This window comes from Protopterus annectens, chromosome 12.part0 (assembly GCF_019279795.1).
Source record: "Protopterus annectens isolate FY-2018-M chromosome 12.part0, PAN1.0, whole genome shotgun sequence".
Lineage (NCBI taxonomy): Eukaryota > Metazoa > Chordata > Ceratodontiformes > Protopteridae > Protopterus > Protopterus annectens.
This window is the reverse complement of record NC_056746.1, coordinates 287,326,157-287,347,312: the sequence shown is the minus strand read 5'-3', so window position 1 is coordinate 287,347,312 and position 21,156 is coordinate 287,326,157. Positions and strand designations below refer to the sequence as shown.

Genomic DNA, 21,156 nt, shown 5'->3' with positions numbered 1-21,156 from the left:
AGTCAGGATCCCTTGCAAAACAGCAGTGGCAAAACCAGCACGGGATCTAGAGTATAGAGGTAAGTTATAATGCTTGGCAAATGTATGCACGGAGGTCCAAGTAGCAGCCTCTATAATGTCCTTGGTAGCCACTCCTCGTAAAAGCTGTGGTAGTGGCTGTGGCCCTTGTGGAGTGAGGCCTGATGTTCTCTGGAGTTTTCTTGCTATGGTAGGAGTAACAAAATCTAATGCAATTTCCTATCCATTTGGAGATTGTCTGTTTAGAAATTGGTTTTCCTTCTTTTCCTGTTGCATAAGCTACCAGAAGCTGGTCAGTTTTTCTATTGTTTTTTGTCCTGTCCAGGTAGTAGCGTAATTTTCTGTGTACATCCAAGGTATGTAAGAGTTTTTCTCCCCTGTTCTGTGGATTGGGAAGAATGTAGGAAGGTGGATAGCCTGATTTAAAGAGACTCTGGATACCACCTTAGGCATAAATGTAGGATTTGTTCTCATGGACACTCTATCTTGATGGAAGATCAGGAAGGGTTGTACTGCCATTAATGCCTGTAGTTCAGAGACCCTTCTTGCTGAAGTTATAGCCAGCAGGAAAGCAGTCTTCCAGGATAAGTATTGCAAGTCTGCTGTAGCTGCTGGCTCGAAAGGAGGTAGAGTCAGTTTTTCTAGCACAAAGTTCAAGTCCCATGCTGGCAATGGAGGTTTCCTGGGAGGTTTTACATTTTTAATTCCCCTCAGAAACTGTCTGAGCAGAGGTTCTTGAGAAGACAGGAGGATCCAAGCTGTATTGTGCTGAAATAGCTGATGCATGTATCTTGATGGAGGAATAGGACAGGCCTGTAGGAAAGAGCTCCACCAAGTACTCCAGGATGTTGGCTATGTTCACCAGTGTCACATCTTGCCCCTTTGCACTACTCCGCATCAGATATATTTTCCATTCTACTCCATAATTCTTTCTTGTTGAAGGTCTGAGCCTCCAGGATTATGTCTTTAACCCTTTGGGATAAATTTGGGTTAATTGCTGTTATGTAATGTTCCAGGCAGTTAGCTGCAGAGTTTTTAGGTTTGGATGCAGAATGTTGTAGTTGTTCTGTGTCAGCAGTAATGGGATCAGGGGCAGTTTCCATATTTGTTCCCGGGACATGCTCCTCAGCAGTGGATACCAATGTTGTCTTGGCCAGTCTGGGGCTATCAGAATGATCCTCGGACGTTCCTCTTTGATCTTGAGAAGCACCTTGTGCATCAAAGGAAGTGGTGGGAATCGTATGCTGTCAGGCTTTTCCAACTGAAGGATAGGGAGTCCACCTTCCAAGCAAGTGGGTGGTAAGTCCTTGTGCAGAATTTCTTCAACTGGTGATTGCATGGGGATGCAAACAAGTCTATTTGTGGTAATCCCCATTCTCTTGTGATGGTTTTGAAAATGTCCGGATGCAGCATCCATTCGTGGGCATCTGTTGTAGTTCTGCTTAATATGTCTGCTAGAATGTTTTCCTTGCCTGGTACATAAATTGCCTGTAACTGAATGTTGTAGCTCAGAGCCACATCCCATAGGTCCAGTGCCAGCCGGCATAGGGGTATGAGTGTGCCTCCCTGCTTGTTGATGTACCACATAACTGTGGTGTTGTCTATCCTTATCAACAACTGGCCTTCTTGGAGAAGAGGTCTGAATGCCTGGATTGCCAATTTTACTGCCATCATTTCTTTTAGATTTATGTGCAGATGCAGCTGGTCTTGAGTCCATAGGCCTTGAATGCACTTGTCCATCATGTGTGCCCCCCAACCGAGGTCTGAGGCATCTGTCGTGATAGTTTGTCTTGGTTGACTTTTGCCGAAGGGCAGTCCTGTTGTTGATTGACAGGCCTGAGCCCACCATAAGAACTCTTGCTTCAGGCATGGGATCATTGGAATTTTGGTTTCCAGGCTGTGCTTGTGCTGAGACCACAAATTCTTTAGGTACCACTGTAGCTTTCTCATATGAAGCCTGGCATGAGGGACCAGTATTATGCAGGATGCCATGAAGCCTAGAGCTTGTAGCACATTTCTTGCAGTTAGATGGCTCTGCTTTGTTAATGCCAAGAAACAGAGAGGAAGTTGCTCTTTCTTTTCTGCAGTTAGAAATGCCATTTGTTTTGATGTGTCCAGTTCTGCACCCAGAAAGGTTATTATTTGGGATGGAATCAGCCTTGACTTTTTTGTATTGACTGTATATCCCAGGGCTTGTAGCAGGTAGATGACTCTCTGTAAGTCTTCTGTTAATTTGTTTTTGTTGTCCGCTTGTATCAGGCAGTCGTCCAGGTAGGGATAGATTTGAATTCCCTGAAGTCTGCAATGAGCGATTACTGATGCCAGGCATTTCGTGAACACTCTGGGCGCAGTAGATAAGCCAAAGGGCAATGCTGAGAATTGATAATGCTCTGATCCTGCAAGAAATCTGAGGTATCTTCTGCAAATTGGTCTTATGGGGACGTGCAGGTATGCCTCCTTGAGATCTAGAGTTACCAGCCAAGACTCCTTGCCCAGCATGGGAAGAAGCTGCTGTAGGGTCAGCATTTTGAATTTTGGAACAATGAGGAATGTGTTTAAAGTGGACAGGTCTAGAATAGGCCTCCATTTGTTTTCTTTTCTTGGTACCAGGAAGAGCCTGGAGTAAAATCCTTCCTTGCTCCATAAATTGTACCTTTTCCACAGCTCGCATTCTTAATAATTGAGATATTTGTTTTAGAGCTTCTGCCCTTTGAGAAGGTGGTAGGTTTGGCATTCCTCTCTTTCCTGGTAGTGAATGGAAATGGAACCTGTAACCTTTGTCTATAGTCTGCAAAATCCATTTTTCTCTTGTAATGCAGTGCCAGTTTTTTGAAAATAATGTTAGCTTTCCGCCTAAGGGTGCTTCTAGTTGTTCCCTGGTAGGCGGTGCCACCGCCAAGTCACTGTGATTGAGTTGTTGTAGTGGTGGTGGCTGTATCCGTGCCTCGTTGGTTGTTACCCTGCCACTGGCGACCCTGTAGGCACCCCTGGATTGGTTTCTGCCTCTAGAGCCTATTCCTGCCTCTTTGTGCCTTAGAGGAGTCCGGAAAGGACCAATTCTTGGAGGCCAATTCCTGCTAAACCTTGGAGGTTGAACTTGTAAGAAATCTTTACTGTTTGCATAGATTTTGCTTTCTCTTCCATCTTTTTAGTACCTGCTGTGCGGGGCACCAAATAAATTGACCTTGTCCATAGGTGCATCCAAAAGCTTAGATTTGACATGGTCTGGTAATGCCTGCTCTTTCAACCATGCATGCCTCCTGATAACTGTGCCAGTCATGGCTGATCTAAAGGAAGCCTCCAGTGCATCATAGCCACATTTTAAAGAATGGTTACTAACCTGCTGTATGTTATGTAACATTTCTTGAACATACTTTTATCTAAAGATTCTTCAGAGGACAGCTTTTAGTCAACTGGTCAAGCATAAACTCTTGATATTGAATCATATGAAATTGGCAGTTCAAAGCTCTAGCTGACAAGGTAGCAGAGGTGTAAACTTTTACCCCATCTCTCTAAGGACCTGGATTCCCTTTCAGAGGGAGGGGTTTTTAGAAGAAGTAGCTGCTACAGCTTTAGGGCCCTGGGTGATAGTCTCTGGATCTGCAAAAGGGGCCTTATATAAGTGGTGATGAGTGTCCGGGACCCTGTAGTACCTATCTGGCTTAGCAGGAGCGGAGGTAAAGTATCAGGAGTAGTGCAAGCATCATTAAATGCATCATCAACAACAGATAGAACTGGAGGAATAGCTAAAGGCCTATGCTGTGGCAAGTGTAGAAAGGTCCTAAGCCTTTTTCTAGAGTCTGAGAAATCTTGGCCCTGCCACTGAAATTGTTCCCTCATAGCATGCAAGGTTTCCCCAAAGGAAAATTCCTCAGGAGGAGAGGCTGAAGAGATGGACTCCTCAGCATCAGAGTCTTCGTAAGGAGAATAAGAAGCCTCAGGAGGGTCTGTATGTTCTGAATCATCAGAGGAATCATCTGTGGCTACTGGCTCAGGGGGCTCTGCTCTAGGCCTCTTTTCTGGAGGAGGGAGAGAGGCCCTGTCTGGATGAGGCTGGGATCCACGAATTAAAGAGATGAGATCCTCTGCCAAAGAAAGCATATGGGAGCTGGTGCTGGGCCTGTGAGAGGGGGGCTTGGCAGGCACAGGTTTTGAAGCTTTGGCTGCTTTAGCCCTGGCAAAGGCCTTAATAGACATAGCTGGAGGAGGCCTAGCAGCTCCACGTGCAGGGGTAGAAATATCTAGGGAATGGTGTCTGATATATCCTGTGAAATCGCAACAGAAGGTTGGATTTCAGAAGCCGTTCTACCAGGATAGAAGAGGCCTCGGTAGAAGGCAAGTTATCGGCTGTAGAAGAACCGCTTGCTCGGTTTCAGCGAAACCGAGACACTCATGGTTTTGCTTAACGCGGTTTCAGCGAAACCGCGGACGCGAAAGTGTCGGTCCTTTCTTTGCGCTTTTGGTTATTTGCGTGAGTCGGAGGATCCGGCGGCATAATGTAGGCAAAATCGAGCCGAAAATCTGTTCAGCAAAGTCCGGCGGCGTCTAAGCGTCCGTCGGTTAAAGAAGCACAGGCTAGACAAGCTGCTACATCGTGGTCTGGGCCTAAACAATGTATGCAATAGGAGTGGAAATCTTTATGAGGTATTTGTTTCCCACAAGATAAAGTTATTAACTTTCTCTGACATCGGCTGAGGCAAGAAAGAGTCCCCAGCGAGTACTTAGCTTTATAGAAGTCTTGAAGTAGTATTCGGTAGTAGTAATCTCTGGATCTGACCGACCGGCACTTGCGAACAGCTTCTGCTTGAGCCACGCGCAAGAAAGACTGAGGAAAATGGCGTCGGCTGATGCCTTTATACCCGAAGAACTGCCGCAATGACGTTGGGTGAAGTGCGACACCAGCCGAAGCCAGACCCAGACTTTGGAATCCGGCCGACCGAAGGGCTGCCTGACGACAGGACAACCCATTTGTAAGGACTGCAGATGCATCCTTGAAGGACATCTGGGCCTGATAGGGATGTGAAGATAGGCCTCTTTGAGATCCAGGGTTACCATCCAGTGATCTTTGCCTAGCATAGGCAGAAGTTGTTGTAATGTTAACATCTTGAACTTTGGAATGTCTAGGTAGGTATTGAGAATGGACAAATCCAGAATTAGCCTCCAAGTGTTTCCTTTCTTTGGCACTAGGAATAGACGGGAATAAAATCCTAGGCCTACTTCTGACGGAGGGACCACCTGAATTGCCTCCATCTGCAAAAGCAGAGAAATTTGCTCCTGAGCCTCCAGCCTTTGCTGAGGAGGCACATCCGGCATGCCTTTGAAAGGAGGAAAAGTGTGAAAATAAAACTTGTAACCTTGATTTATTATGTCCAACACACATTGGTCCTGGGTGACCAAATTCCAGTTTTGTTTGAAAAGTCCTAACTTTCCTCCTAGAGGAGCTACCAGTAAAGAAGGGTCTGGCAGTGGAAGATACAGGTCATTGGGTCTGCTTACGAAAGGGCTGACCCCTACCCTCACCAGAAGACTGTGCAGGAGAGCTCCAAGTCCTAGGTCTGAAAGAACCCTGAGCGTGAGCCCTGCCTCTACCACGTCTAGACCTGCCCTTAGACTGATAATCCGAAGAAGGATAAGACCATCCTCTAGCAGGCCAATTCCTACTAAACTTAGGGGGCTGCACCTGCATAAAATCCTTGACCGTCTGCATAGACTTAGCCTTATCTTCCATCTTTTTCAAAACTGATTCCACAGGAGGGCCAAAAAGTACTTCAGATTGAAGAGGAGCATCCAAAATCCGAGCCTTAACATGCTCTGACAAATTTTGATCCTTAAGCCAGGCATGTCTACGAATAACTGAACCTGTAGCAGCCACCCTGGATGAAGCCTGAAGAGCATCAAAACCACACTGTAAAGAATGTTTGCCAACTTGATCTGATGCATGAACCAACTCCTGGAGCTCCTTACACTCTATACCCTCAGATAAAGCATCCACCTTAGATTTCAATTGGCCTAACAAAAAATTCTGATACTTCAGCATATGAAATTGGCAATTCAAAGCCCTCATAGCTAACATAGAGGAGGTGTACACTTTTTCCCCCACCTATCTAACACTCTAGAATCCTTATCCAAAGGAACTGGATTCTTAGCCACAGAAGCCCTAACACCCTTCGGACCTTGAATAATAGTTTCCGGATCAGCTCTAGGACTCTTGTACAAATACTTATGTGCTTCTGGAACTCTGTAATACCTGTCTGGCTTGACAGGGGCCGGAGGCAAAGAATCAGGATTAAGGGAAGATTCAGAAAAAACATTCCGAACTACATCTAAGACAGGAGGAATAGCCAAGGGCCTATGTTGTGGCAGAAACAAAAATTCCCTAAGCCTTTTCAGAGAATCTGAAAAATCCTGACCTTCCCACTTGAAATGTTCCCTCATGGAATGTAAAGTCTCAGAAAAAGAAAAATCCTCTGGAGGAGAAGCAGACGGACAGGAGTCCTCTGCATCCGAATCAGAATAGGAAGGGAAATCCTGAATTTCTTCAGCTGAGGATTCAGAGTAGTCAGAGGAATGATCCATTCCCTCTAAATCCGCCTCCACCCTAGGCCTCTTCTCTGGGGGGGGGGGGGCATAGAACCCCTGATCAAAGTAATCAAGTCCTCTGCCATTTTCAACATATGCTTTTTAGGAACAGGGGCTGGAGAGCTAGAACTATGACCAGGGCCAACAAGACAAGGTTTGGCCTTAGCATGGCCTTTAGCCACTGAAGTAGAAGGCCTAATAACCTTTTGTAAAGCTGGAACTACAGACACCTGAGAAGCACCCTCAGCCTGGCCTAATTCCTGAGAGGCCAACTCCTGTAAAAGTAAAGGTTCCCCCTGGGATTCAGCTGAACCCTCGGCAGGATCCACAGATTCAACCGGAGGCTCCGTAGAACCGGCGTCCGCAACGAACGACTCATCCGGTTTAGACCTTAAAGATTTATCCTTACGCTTTTTAGCGGTAGCGGCGTCGGAGGATCGGCGGCATGTTATAGTTACACCGTTTACCAAAAACAAGCCTGGCACAGTCTAATCTTCGTTTAATGGTGCACTTATTAAATCTAGCACAAAAGCGACACCCGACCACGTCGTGCTCAGGCCCTAAGCAAGGAATACAGAAAGAATGATCTGTTTCCCACAAGAAATACAATTATTAACTTTTTCTGACATCCGGATAACTGAGGCAAGAAAAGACAAAAATTTCCCCAGGGTACCAGCCCAACTTGGTCTTGGTCTGAAACTCGATAAATGAAAATTTCAGAACGCCGAACGGCACTTGCAAACGCTGCTTCTGCTTCGGACCACGTGGCAAGAAAGACTGAGGATATGGCGTCGGTCATGCGCTTAAGTACTACTATGTACTGATGTCAGCTCTAGGCGACAATGACCAACGCCAGCCTAGCTCTTTGGTATTCGGGCCGACCGAGGACAGCGGACTACCCACAGGTTATGACTGCAGCAATGTGAGACGAAGAACATCAAGTCTTGATTTGTGGATGTTGACTGTATATCCCAAGGCCTGCAGTAGGTGGATGGCATAATCCAAGTCCTTTAACAAAGTTTGCTTGCTGTCTGCTTGTATAAGGCAGTCGTCCAGATATGGGTAAATTTGAATACCCTGAAGTCTGCAGTGTGCAATCACTGATGCCAGGCATTTCGTGAATACTCTGGGTGCAGTAGATAAGCCAAAGGGCAATGCTGAGAATTGATAATGCTCTGACCCTGCAAGAAATCTGAGGTGTCTTCTGCAACTTTGTCTGATAGGGACATGCAGGTATGCCTCCTTGAGGTCTAGAGTCACCAGCCAAGACCCCTTGTCCAGCATGGGAAGGAGTTGCTGTAGAGTCAGCATTTTGAATTTTGGCACAATGAGGTAAGTATTCAGTGTGGACAAGTCGAGAATAGGCCTCCATTGATTTTCTTTTCTTGGAACAAGGAATAATCTGGAGTAAAATCCTTGGCCTTGTTCTGAAAGAGGTACCTTTTCTATAGCTTTCATTTGTATTAAGTTGGAAATTTGTTTCAAAGCCTCTGCCCTCTGATTTGGTGGCAGGTCTGGCATGCATTTTCTTTTTGGCAATGTGTGGAAATGGAACCTGTATCCTTTGTCTATTATTTGCAGTGTCCATGTGTCCCTTGTAATGCTGTGCCAATTTTTTTGAAAATAAAGAAAGCTTTCTGCCCAAAGGTGCTTCTAATTGAGCCCTGGTCGGCGGAGTCGAAACAAAGTCATTGAGCCTGTCCTGGTGTAGCAGTTGTAGTTCCTGCACTACCTCTCTGGTTGGGAGGCTGCCATTGACGGCCTCTGTAGGAGCCTCTAGCTTGCCCTCTACCTCTGGCACGCCTATTCCTGCCTCTCTGAGATCTGTCTGAGTCCGGAAAGGACCAATTCTTAGTAGGCCAATTTCTGCTGAATCTCGGTGGTTGGACTTGCAGAAAGTCTTTGACTGTTTGCACATATTTTTGCCTTTTCTTCAAATTTCTTTAAGACCTCTTGAGCCGTGGAACCAAATAATTTTTGCTTTTCCATAGAAGCATCCAAAAGCTTAGCTTTAACATGGTCTGGCAGAGATTGTTCCTTCAGCCAGGCATGCCTACGTATGACTGCACCTGTCATAGCTGACCTACATGAAGCTTCCAATGCATCATAACCACACTGCAAGAAATGGTTACTAACCTGCTGGGAGTTATGTACCAGATCCTGAAGGGATTTGCGATCAAGGGGTTCAGAAGAAGACAGTTTCTTATGCAATTCATCTAACAAATACTCTTGGTACTGTATCATATGAAATTGACAATTTAATGCCCTCATGGAAAGAGTTGCAGAAGTATACACTTTCTTACCCCGTCTCTCTAAAGCTCTGGACTCCCTTTCAGAGGATAGAGGATTTCTAGCTGTGGCAGCTGCAACCCCTTTTGGGCCCTGGGAAATAGTTTCTGGATCAGCAGAGTGGGCCTTGTACAGGTGTAGATGTGAGTCCGGGACCCTGTAGTACCTATCAGGTTTGGCAGGAGCTGGAGGGAGAGAGTCAGGGGCTGTACTAGCATCAGAGTACACATCATCAATGACATTCAAAACAGGAGGTATAGCTAAAGGCCTATGCTGAGGTAAATGTAAAAAGGTCCTTAATCTCTTTCTAGAATCAGAGAATTCCTGACCCTGCCATTGAAAATGTTCTCTCATAGAGTGTAATGTCTCTCCAAAGTAAAACTCTTCAGGTGGGGAGGCCGAGGGAATAGATTCTTCAGCATCAGAATCCTCGTAGGCCGAATAAGCCTCCTCCTGGTGGTCTGACAGAGTAGAGCCATCAGTGGACTCATCTGAGGAGTGGGGGTCAGAGGGCTCAACCCTGGGCCTTTTGTCTGGAGGTGGTTGAGAGCCCCTGTCCGGATGAGGTTGAGAACCTCTAATTAAGGAGATAAGATCCACTGCTAAGCTAAGAATCTGTGAGCCAGTAGAGGGTCTCTGAGAGGTAACCTTGGGAGGCAAAGCTTTAGAAAGTTTAGCAGCTTTAGCCCTAGAGAAAGCCTTAATGGACATGGATGCAGGAGGTCTGGCTGCACCACGTGCAGGAGTAGACTTGTCTAAAGGAATGGTGTCGGAAGGTTCCTGGACACCAGTTTCAGTAGGTAATTCAATAACCGACACGGCCGGGGCCAAGGTAGTCGGTTGTGCGGTTTCGGTAATCGGAAGTACCAAGGACTCGGTATCAGCCAAGACCGAGACACTCGCGGTAGGCCTGACCGTGGTTTCAGCCGAAACCGCGGCCCGCGTGTGTCGGTCCTTGTCCTTCCGTTTCTTAACTAAATGCGAAGTCGGGGTCTCCGACGGCATCTTGTAAGCAAAACTAGCCCCAAAGAATTCCTCTGCAAACTCTGACCGATGTCTAAGAGTTCGTCGGCTGAAGGAAGCACAGGCTGAACAGGCCGAGACGTCGTGGTCTGGGCCTAGGCAGGGGAGGCAGTAAGAGTGGAAATCCTTATGAGGTATTTGTTTCCCACAAGTTAAACAATTATTAACTTTATCTGACATCGGCTGAGGCAAGAAAGAGTCCCCAACGGGGTACTTAGCTTTTTCGAAGTCTTCGGTAGCTGAATCACAGGAACTGGCCTACCGGCACTTGCGAACTGCTTCTGCTTCGGGCACCACGCGGCAAGAAAGACTGAGGAAAATGGCGTCAGCTGATGCTTTTATACCCCAGACGCTCTGACGTCGGGGAAAGTGCGACATCAGCCGAGGCCAGACCCAGACTTTGGAATCCGGCCGACCAAAGGGCTGCCTGAGGCAGGACAACCCATATGTGATGACTGCAGATGCATCCTTGAAGGACATCAGCCCACATCTCTATCCTACATTTCATTTCTACACACATGCCCTTCGCATCTCCTGTTTTAACCAGTGATTTAAATTCTGTGAATGAACTTGTGTACCAATGCTTGCAAGGTCTATATCAACTAGTGCAAAATACGATGCGAGTTTGTACCTTATAAGTTCGTTTAACCATTTTACCACATTTTAGTAATATATCTGTCTCCTTCTCTCTCTCTCTCTCTCTCTCTATATATATATATATTATTTTATTTATTTAACATTTGTTAACTGGGTTGGTCCAACTGAGCCAGGAGCCCATTTTCAGTGGAGACCTGAGGAGAAAAGTTCCAGTACAGAAACAATTAAAATACATAAGCAAATTACAGTACATAAGCTACACTACATTCAAGTAGAGATCTCAATAATTATTTAATACAAGAATAAAGCTGACAGTTGTATATAGATCATATAATTGAATTTTTAAATACAAAGATATAATTCTAATATAAAGAGAGGTGCATAAAGTAGAGCAGAAAATGTATACATATATACAAGTGATGTAGAGGTCAACCTAATGAGTGTAAATATTTTAATAAGAGTGTGTGTAAAAAGAGAAAAAAACTAAGATATGGCGGAGTGAGACTTCTGTGAAGTAAGAGGGATAATACAATAGTGTAGTGGGTTAGGGAGGGTCCTGGCAGGGGCAAGACTTGGTGTTAAATAGGTGTAGTCTAAGTTCCTTCTTGGGAAAAAAAAATATATATATATATATATATATATATATAAAGCTGTGATCGCCACTGCCAAATGACAATGAATATATATTTTTTTTTACTGAAGTTTGGCTTATTTATGCTACTGCTATCAAATAATAATCCACTCCATTGTTTGCATGTGTATACATGCATATATATGTTTGTTTTTGAGGTCTATCAGATATTTATATAAAACTGTTTATAGACTACTTAACATGTTAATCTATAGTAATAGGATGGTGTTCTATAGTCTGTATCTGTTGCTTGTGTTTATACTTCTATTTATATCTAAAACAATTATATTTTGAAATTTATATAGTTTTGCTTACATCATATATTGGGTTTTTTCCCCCTTGATATCATAAATTGCCTATGCTATTAGTTCTGGAACTTTTCCCCCAGTCATCCACTAAATGCTGTCTACATACAGGTGGACTTCCCAAGTTCTCAAAATAAAAACTGTGTAGAACCATATTCCCTCAGACTGAAAACAGAATGACTTTTGGGACTTCCACACTTTCATAAGGTCAGTTAAAACCTTTACGTTTCAGTCAAGTCTTCAAAACTGTCCTTAAACTGTAAATGGTCAAATGTTGCTAGGACATTCCAATTCTTACAGTACATGGCCCAAAACCTGGAAGATAAATGGACTGATGTCTCTCTCGCAGATGAAATGCCTCTTGTGGGGAAGGAATAGGCATCCATGATTATCAAAACCTCACTAGCAAGATGCTCAAGCTTCCAGGGCATGGATGTTCAGTAACATAGTTCTCAGGTTGATGTGCAAATGTTTTTTTTTTGTTTGTTTTTCTTAAGGAATTCCAATAACGCTGTACCAGGGAAGATCCAAAGTAGGCTTTTAATCCTCAGGACATGTGACAATTCTGGAGGAGAAAAGAATAAAGGGAAACTCACTTTCCGAATGGGGACTGAGACACACCACTCTAGGGAACAGCAACAGGAAAGTAAGACATCCATAGATGAAGAACAACGCTAAAGTCACAGGCAATGAGGATCTCCCTGAAGGATCTGTATAAACACACCTGTCAGTCCAGAGAAGGTTTATTTATTTTTCTTTGGCAAATGTGGTAGAAAACTGATGCCCATTGACCTTTTTCAGTTTCAGCCCAGTAAACCTTAATTAGTCTTTGCAGCACCATTCAGGAGGCCAAATCCCCAAATTCATGGGCCCTCAATGGAGGGAAGAAGTCACAATTCTGGAGAGATTCCAGAATCACTCCAGCAAAAGAAATGCATTTCAAGAATTTCTCCCAGTAGATGATGACTGCTGTTATAACAATATTCAAGCTGTTGCCATCACTAGGTATTCCCACAAGATGGTACAAATAATCGCCCAAGCAAAATAACACAAGAAGGCTGCCCTACTGGAGCACTTCTGCTTCCACAGCTTCCACTTTTGGTGAAGGCCCACAGAGCAGAAAAAAGTGAAATGACAGCAGCTCATACTGAAAATGTTGCCCACCCACAACAAACAGAAACTTGTGTACACCTCCCAAGTAATGGTATACTAAAAGGCACCTATCTTATCTACTATGCCATTTAAAAGCCCCTTGAGATCACTGGCATGAAGAAATGAAGAGTAATCATGCAAAAGGTTAAAACCACTTAGATCCAGAGCTGGGGATAAAAACATTGGACTGCTTACTGAACAAAAATGACAGAAGCAAAACCCTTGCTATTGTTCACCAGTTGGAACAGCCTCTGCTGCCCTCTTGGCACCAACTGTACTGCCAAACAGGACATGGTAGTCCTAAACTGAGCAACTGCAGGATGTGGCATCTTTGCTGGATGCCAGACACCTATTTTGACTAGGGATGGCTTTTTAGTTTTGGAAAAATGGAAATAACTGTTCTCCTGTCAGTGTATCCCAAAAGGAATAATCAAAACTATTGCGGGGGGAAATTTGTCAAAACCTCATAGAGAGCTTTGAAGGAGGAATACAAAGGCAAGGTTGACACTTAGCAAGCCTTCCTGGCACTTGACATTTTTTTCATCCTAAAAGCTTAATAAGTCAGAACAATGAGAATTACATACAGTCTGTATATCAATATTCATTAGCAGAAGAATATTCGGATAGTCTTCAATGTGCTTGAGAAGGATGAATAAGTAAACCATCACTGTGACGACAAGATGGCAGAAATACTGTTTGATGAAAACAAACCAAGTTAAAATGCACTGTTCACTTTCTGGAGCACCTTTGTTTTGCAATTAATTTAATTTCCAGTTATACTCCTTGTACAAGTGCTGCAAGTAATTTAGTAGAACATGATTACATTGTGCTGTTTGACTTTTTAATGCCATTGTCCACTCATTTTTTCTCTATAATCACACTAACAAAATTATGTCATGGTAGGTACTGGACAACAATTTACATACATCTGCAACACATTCTGGTTAAGCAAAATCAACTTACTTTAGATGAGCAGCTTTTTAATTATACTGTAACATCCTATTATATCACTTGTGAATGGCAGATGTTCCACCTGTAAGACCTAGCTGATAACTAGTCTTTTTTGGACATAAACTTTTTTCAGCTCCAAGAAAAATTACAGGGTGGCATTCTTACCAATAAAATAGAATGTGATGCAAAGACAACCCACTTTCTGCATCAAAAGCTGTTATTTGATATTGGATATAACTTCTTTACCATGTATAATCTCAAGAGTTTACTTTCACTTGCTTCAGAACATAAACAATACACTTATCAGCTGTTCAAAATGTGAGAATAAGAACTATTTTTGCATTTTAACTGACAAAATGGCAGCAGTTTCAAACAGGAAAGCACTAGACAGGAGACAGGGGCAGAGAGGGTGAAGCTAAAATATTAGCCGCATCGGTTTTGTGTTATTCTTTCTACATTATTTCCTTTAGAAGCATTCTTGTAGTAACAATCCTTTGCTCTCGCTGCTCATCATAACTCAAGGTGCATGGTCTTTCTCTGAGCTGCTAAAGAACATAGCTGGTCTGAATCCCAGAAGGAAGCTTATTAAATTGGATAGATACAAGGTGCCTCTTCGCACTTTATTTGAAAAGATGGGTCAGTGGATTTTTTAAAAGTAGAAGAATGCTGCAGTACAGTATTTTCAGTTTCAAACTCTAGCATATTGAAGAAACTTCCAGAATAAACACCATTTCCTGAGGAAAACACTTCAGTTACATGAGGTGAAATCAGTGTGTTGTTATGCCAAATGCATTTGTCTGTAATGTAACCAACATTTACTTCTTAAACAAATATATCCAGATCAGTTCCTTTGGATTTTTGCCAGCATTTATTCCTTTTCTTTGACAAGCCAACAATAAATAAGTACTGTCTTTAGCAGGATATGTGTGACATCTCAACTGAAAGAAACATAAAGCTGCATATTATTTAAAAAACAAACACACAGAATTTCTTTACATCTTTACTTTTGGAATCACCACTGACATGAGGCACTACAACACAAGGCACATACACACAGGAGGAATGTAACAACACTCTGCAAAAAGATCATGCATGCTTTTTCAGTGTAAAGTAGTAGTTGGATGCAAATACTATACAATTCATTACAGAGTGCCTTTATTTTTCATTTTCAAATATTCTACTAGCTGTGCATCAAATAAGACTCAAAATTATGCTTCATTTCACATTACAGAGTTCTATGCAATCGAATTCTGACCACCATTTTAATTTGAGGCCTTAAGACCATCCAAAACTCTAATCTGGAAGCTGTAGTACTTTACCAAAACAAGAAGGTGATATTCAGATTTTTACCTCATTTTACTTTTTGCCCCATCAATCTAAAAGGCAAGTCAGTGGCTAAACCAACAACATCCACAGCACTTAATTTAATACCATTATAAAATAGGTAAACTATGGTTAAGAGCAATAAACAGTCTGCTGCAGTCCTCCACTCAAAAGGCATTATAAACTTCCTAGCAATGAATAAACAGTATCTGGCAGTTAGCATAGAAGATTAAGGCTCTGACTGGTTAACAAACAACTTCCTGTAGGCCAAGATACAGGGTACGATTCTTATCACCTCCATTTGCCTACTGCATGACTCTAACATGACAGAGTAAAATCCTTAACCAATCAGTGCTCCTGAAAAGAAGCACTGATATAGTGGGCTTTCCTGCTTAAAAAATTAAGTATGATATATAAATATTGAGGGGGCGGGGTCCTACTAGGTCCTAATGTTGCATATGCTAATGAGCCAGACAGTAGTGTCACAGGTCTTGACTTGCTTGCTGGGTAATCATATATGCAAGGCAAGCAAAATGAAAAACAAAGCAAGCTGCAGAAAGACAGAAACATGAATAATTAGTTATCGGCAAGTACACACTTGTTAACTTTGAGATTTATTAAGTTCAACAGCAATATATAGGCAAAGAGAAATAAATGGAGGGTCCTAAACAAAACAGGACAGGTAGGGTTTTTAGTAGGCTCAAGAACAGAAATTGCCATTAAGAAAGGAATAATTAGTAGAATATACAAAATATTGCATAACTATAAAAATCAATCAGAGGAGGTTAGGAGGGATTGGGAAGAGAGATAAGATAAGCAATTCACAGAGAAACAATGGGGGATATATGTATGTCTCCCAAATATACAACAAAATCTAGAAGATTTAGGATTTTTGCCTGAAGTGTTTACATAGGTATTTATGCCCCAATTAAACTTCAAAGAATTTTTCCTCAGGTAGACAGCAGATGTTGGAAGTGTGATGGGGAAGAAAGAAGTAACTGGGAACATGCTTTCTGGGAGTGTAATGCATTGGCCAATTTTAAAGATTCCTTAGAGACTGCTCTGTTGGAGATGCTGGGTGAGCAAACTGGAGTAACTAGGGAATTTATTTTTTTGAGCTATGATACATAATAATTGCCTAGAGATAGTAAGGCCTTGCTGAGTCTAATTATGATGGCTGCCAAAAAAGCAATTACTAGAAAAATGAAATCAAAGTCTAAACCAACTTTACTAGCAGTAGAAAAGATAGTAACAGAGATAAAACAACTAGAACTGGGATCTTTAGAAAAGGGTAAGTGCAAATTACAAAGGAAAATATGGAAATGCAGGATCAATACATGCAAAGGAGGAATAAGGTTTAAAAGAAGGCAGGATTTAAAGGAGCTATGTAATGGCTGACTAACAATGATTGGATACGTTAAAAGTGATGTTTAATGTTAATGTTTGCAGCTACAGTTGTGTCAGTGTGGTTTGGAATGTATAATGTTTGCAACTGAGATTGTGTCGCTATGGTTTATTTTCATTTTTATAAATGTAACATGGCCTATGTCATACATGATAATTTAGTAAAGATGTTTCTTGTTTAAAAAAAAAAGTTAGGCAGCAACAAAGTAGTCATCGTATTTCCAGCGTTAAAAAAAAGTTAATGTAAGGTACTCATTCTGTACATGGAATTTACCAAAACGATTCTTGCTATCAGGCACAAGGACAGCCTAGCAACTTTTCCTGTTCCAAATGTCTATGATCTACCAAGATAGCTGTAGATCAGGCCAGACAACTGTGCGTCTTCCGATCTTTCCAGACAGAAAGTCTAAAATGAGCACTGTCAGCAAGCATATTTTTGTTGATCTTTGGTCATGAACATTAGAAATACATAATGAGGCACAGCCTCCTCTAAGTCTAAGTCCATGCATGTTAACAGCAGGCCAGAGAAAGATCTGCAGCTACAAGAGTGCAGTCCGAAAAATCCAGTCCTTCAGTCAGCATCTCATGCAACTGCATCTTGGTCGAATCCTACAGTCAGCATCTTATGCAACTGCAGTATCTTGGTCCAATCCTACAGTCAGCATCTCATGCAACTGCAGGATCTTGGTCCAATCCTACAGTCAGCATCTCATGCAACTGCAATATTTAGTCCACTCCTACAGTCAGCATCTCATGCAACTGCAGTATCATGGTCCAATCCTACATTTAGCATCTCATGCAACTGCAGTATCTTGGTCCAATCCTACAGTCAGCATCTCATGTAACTGCAGTATCTTGGTCCAATCCTACAGTCAGCATCTCATGTAACTGCAGTATCTTGGTCCAGTCCTACAGTCAGCATCTCATGCAACTGCAGTATCTTGGTTAGGGATGTACTACAGCAGGAACTTGCTAATTGGACAGCCACAAGCAGTAAAGCAGGCCCTACCATAAATGGAAGAGGGAACATGTATATAAAAGAAGGTCACTGTCTGCCAAAAGAAGGTCTGATGTATAGACAAAGTCCGACCTATCTTGTTTAAATAAACTGGGCACCAAGACCATGAGGCCACTGTAGAAACAGAGTTAAAAGACAAGCTGCAAAAACAACAAAGGGAAGACCAAACTGTTACTTTGATATCTTTCTTTTTTCCCCTTCTTGTTAGGTTTTGTGAATCTTCGAAGTCTCAGCAGTAACTACAGCTTATTATTGCTATCCTGCCTTCCTAATGAAGGCTCATAATAATGGGTACTGCTCCTCCCAGTTCTTCTCCCCTGTCAAAACTTTAAGCCTCATTCAATGCACTTTGTAGCTTTTAAACCACAATGCCACTCTAACATTTACTGCATATTACGCCATCTAGTTGTATCTTACAGTGTATCTAAACTTCCTGCTTCACTGCTGTTGACTGCACATTATTAGCTTCAAAATATTGTTTTACCAGTGCATTCCATCCTTCATGCTTATACTTGCTGGCATCTGTACTTTTACCCTTATTTTGGTGAACACTGCCTTAGTGTTCTTTAATATACATGTTTACTTATGTCTGATTTTATACTAGAAATATCCTATTTGGTTCTTGTCCATATAATGACGGTCATGTCTTATTTTATATTGTAAAAATATTTTATTTATTGAATTTTTAATGGGGTAAACACATTTCATTAGGTGTCCATTGCTCTGTTCATGCCTACATAGCCTGGGTTGTGCCTGAAAAGGGTCTGCAAACCAATGTATCTTCCTGATTAACAAATCTGCCAAAACAGCATGTCCCGTTAGGTCTAAAGATTAAAAGCCAAGTGTGTGTGTCATGAAAGAAACAGATGCAGCCAGTTAACTAAGTATTGCTTCATACCCTTTCACCCTTTTCTATTTGGTAAACGGTACAAACAAGTGGGGATCCTTTCTTAATGGCTTTGTTCTACATAGCTGTGTAATTGTTCATGTACACTGAGTGTGCAGGAGTTGCTCTTCAGCATTAGATGTGTCCAGGAAAAAGGCTGAGAAATGAATAGCTTGATTAAACCTGACCATGGCAGGGATCTCCAGAATAAAGTCTGAACTGGTACACAAGGAGGTCTATCTGTTTGGAAAAAAAAAATAAAGGTTCAGAAGGTGTCGAAGCCAGTGTTAAAGAAATTCTGCAAGATGAAGTAACTGCTGTCAGAAATGGACCTAACATTATACAAACTTGAGCCCTGTAGATACCACTGGCTTGAAAGGTAGAAGGGTTTTATTTTTCCAGCAAAAATTCTGACTCACTATGGAAAGGGATACCTAGCCAGATGCATGAGAGAAAGCAGCCTAATAACTTTTTAAAAAGCAGCAAAGAAGCTACACAGTCTGATCACTCTTTCCCTCGAGGAAAACTACAGACTGCACTTTAAAAGCACAGTAGTTTAAACCTGTTCGGAGAAGCAACAGTCAGGAAAGAAAAATATGGAAGACACATTTTGGACAGAAAGTCATCTGCAAAAGTCGATGAATCTGCACAAGTTCACAGAAGCTTCTGCTCTGCTTTTAGTATCCCGGTTACTAAATTCTAAAGACATAAACTGCAGGCTACTAGAGTATGTAAACTTAATCTCAGTGACTCAAATTTGAGGGACAAGCACATCACACTGATAGAAGCTGCAGGAAGCTGATGAGTACTTTCCAAGACTGAGAAAGAGGCTATAGGAAGATCTGTAAACCAAGGCTGTGTGGTCAATCAAAATTAAGAAAGCAGCCTTCTGCTTTGCTCTAGGAACTGTTTTTGACTTAAAATAAGAGGAGAAGGCATATGAGAGGTCAGTAGATCAAATGCTTCCAATGACCTAGACTCCTCAAGTAAAAGAAAGAAGTTACACCTGCGCTCTCCAGGCAGAAGTGTTTGACTGCAGTGTTCCAGGATCAGAAATGTTGGGCAATATTCTCAGATACTGATGATCAATCATGGACAGCACACCTTATTCAGATCTGGCTGTCTGCTAGGAAGTCTAGGAAGTTAATAAAACACAGAACGTGGAATGCTGTGAGACAGAGACAAATAAATAAAGCTCATGCACATGACAGCATCACTTCTCTGACCAAAAGTTTAGTGCTCCACCCTTTATCTGCTAAGATAAAAAATAAATCACTGCCTCCTTGCTGAAATGTTTTGGACTCCATAGAAAGTTGATGAAATGTAACCTGCAATTCAAAAATAATTGTTCTCATCTCTAGATATAGACATGAAAGTACTGAAGTACTCACTACCCCAACTAGAAATACTTGGATGAATCATTTGCAATCACTGCAAAAGAAATGGGCCACAGGAAAAACATCTAATGGACTAATACACTAAACAGTTCACAAATCCAGATCAGACCTACAAGTCTTTGAGAGCTAAAAGGAGAAGTCTAGATTGCTGGAATCCTAGCTGCCTACACTAACTAAGCAGCATCCAGTTGCATGACACCAAGAGCCAAAAGTTTAGTCTCGCTCCACACTCTGTCTGGATGATGCCGCTGGAAAGGTTGGAGGAAGAGGAAGTGTCGTAGTCAGGTCTACCTCAGTCAGGTCCCATAATTGGCAGAGGCTGTTGGTTCCAGGATTTCAATTGTACCTTTCACTGCAGGCTGAGCCTGAGGAGGAAGTGTCAGTTTTTCTAGCACAAAGTTCAGGTCCTGCTGGTATAGGTGGTGGGCTGGAGGTTGGATAGAGAAATATGGAGGCCAAACTGCAAGAGCAGAGGGATGCTGAGAAGATGTTCTGTATGTTTACTATTCGACTGAAATAGCTGACTCATGTATCTGATGGAAGAATAGATTTTGCTATGGAAGAGTTCTGCCAAGTACTTCAGGATGTTGGCGAGGGTAATTACTAGTTGCACCTATTCCTTTAAGTTATAGTTAATTGCTCAAGGTTTTCCATTTTGCTGCACCTCTTCTTGTTGAAGGTCTGCGAGTTAAGGTTAATAGCTGTTCTGTGTTAAACAGAGTTTGCTAATTGTTTTATGTAATGTTCCATGCAGTCAGCTGCAGTACCACTAGGTTTCGATGCAGGGGTGTTGATCAGAATCTGTGTTGATCGCAGTGCACTGTGGGTAGTCCATATTTGTTACCAAGACATGCTCGGCCTTGGGGTGGACCAAATGCTGTCTCGTTGGAGCTTTTAGAGTCAGAAAATAGGAGTCAACCCTTCAATGCCTTCAAGAATTTCCCAGTATCATTTTTTTAATTGGAATCTGATAAAAGGTCCTGTTTTCCAACGAAAGATAGGGAGTCCACTTTGAAGCAAGTGTGGTACGTCTTGTGCAGAATTGCTTTAGTTGGTGATTGAGAAGGTATGCACAATCTATCTTCTTTAGTCCCATTTTCTGTGATGGCTTTGAAGATAGTCCGGTGTGCAGCATCCATTCGCAAGAAGTTCTGCCATCCGCCACAGAGCTAGAATGTTTTTCCTGGTACAAACTGATTGTATACTGAATGTGTTAGCTCAGAGCATAATTCCGTCCAGTCTCAGAGAAATGGCTGGGTAAGGATTGCTGCCTCCCTTGTTTGTTGATGTGTACCATATTTAGACGGTGTTTGCTGGTCTACTATTGAGTGTCCTTCTTGATTAAAGCACAAAGCACTGGTCATTAATTTTACTGCCAGCATTTCCTAGATTTCTATGTGCAGGTGCAGTTGATCTTGATGCCATAAGCCTTGTATGCACCTGTCCACTATGTGGGCCCCCAACCGAGGTCTGAGGCGTTGCATGGGGGATGGTTTGGCTTATTGATTCGGTTTCTAGGGCTGTGTTTGTTTGATTGACAGGCCTGAGCCTACAGAAACTCTGTTTTGGGCATGGTATTAATT

At 42.4% G+C, this 21,156-nt stretch overlaps 1 long non-coding RNA gene across 1 annotated transcript; it reads right to left on the bottom strand.

The window, feature by feature from the left end:
* Positions 1–4,272: 4,272 nt before the first annotated feature.
* Positions 4,273–19,778, bottom strand: LOC122816515. The gene is made up of 3 exons (XR_006367084.1): positions 17,992–19,778; positions 6,822–6,827; positions 4,273–4,283 (listed from the first exon to the last, which is right to left on the bottom strand). It is a non-coding gene; the product is annotated as an uncharacterized LOC122816515 (long non-coding RNA).
* Positions 19,779–21,156: the final 1,378 nt, after the last annotated feature.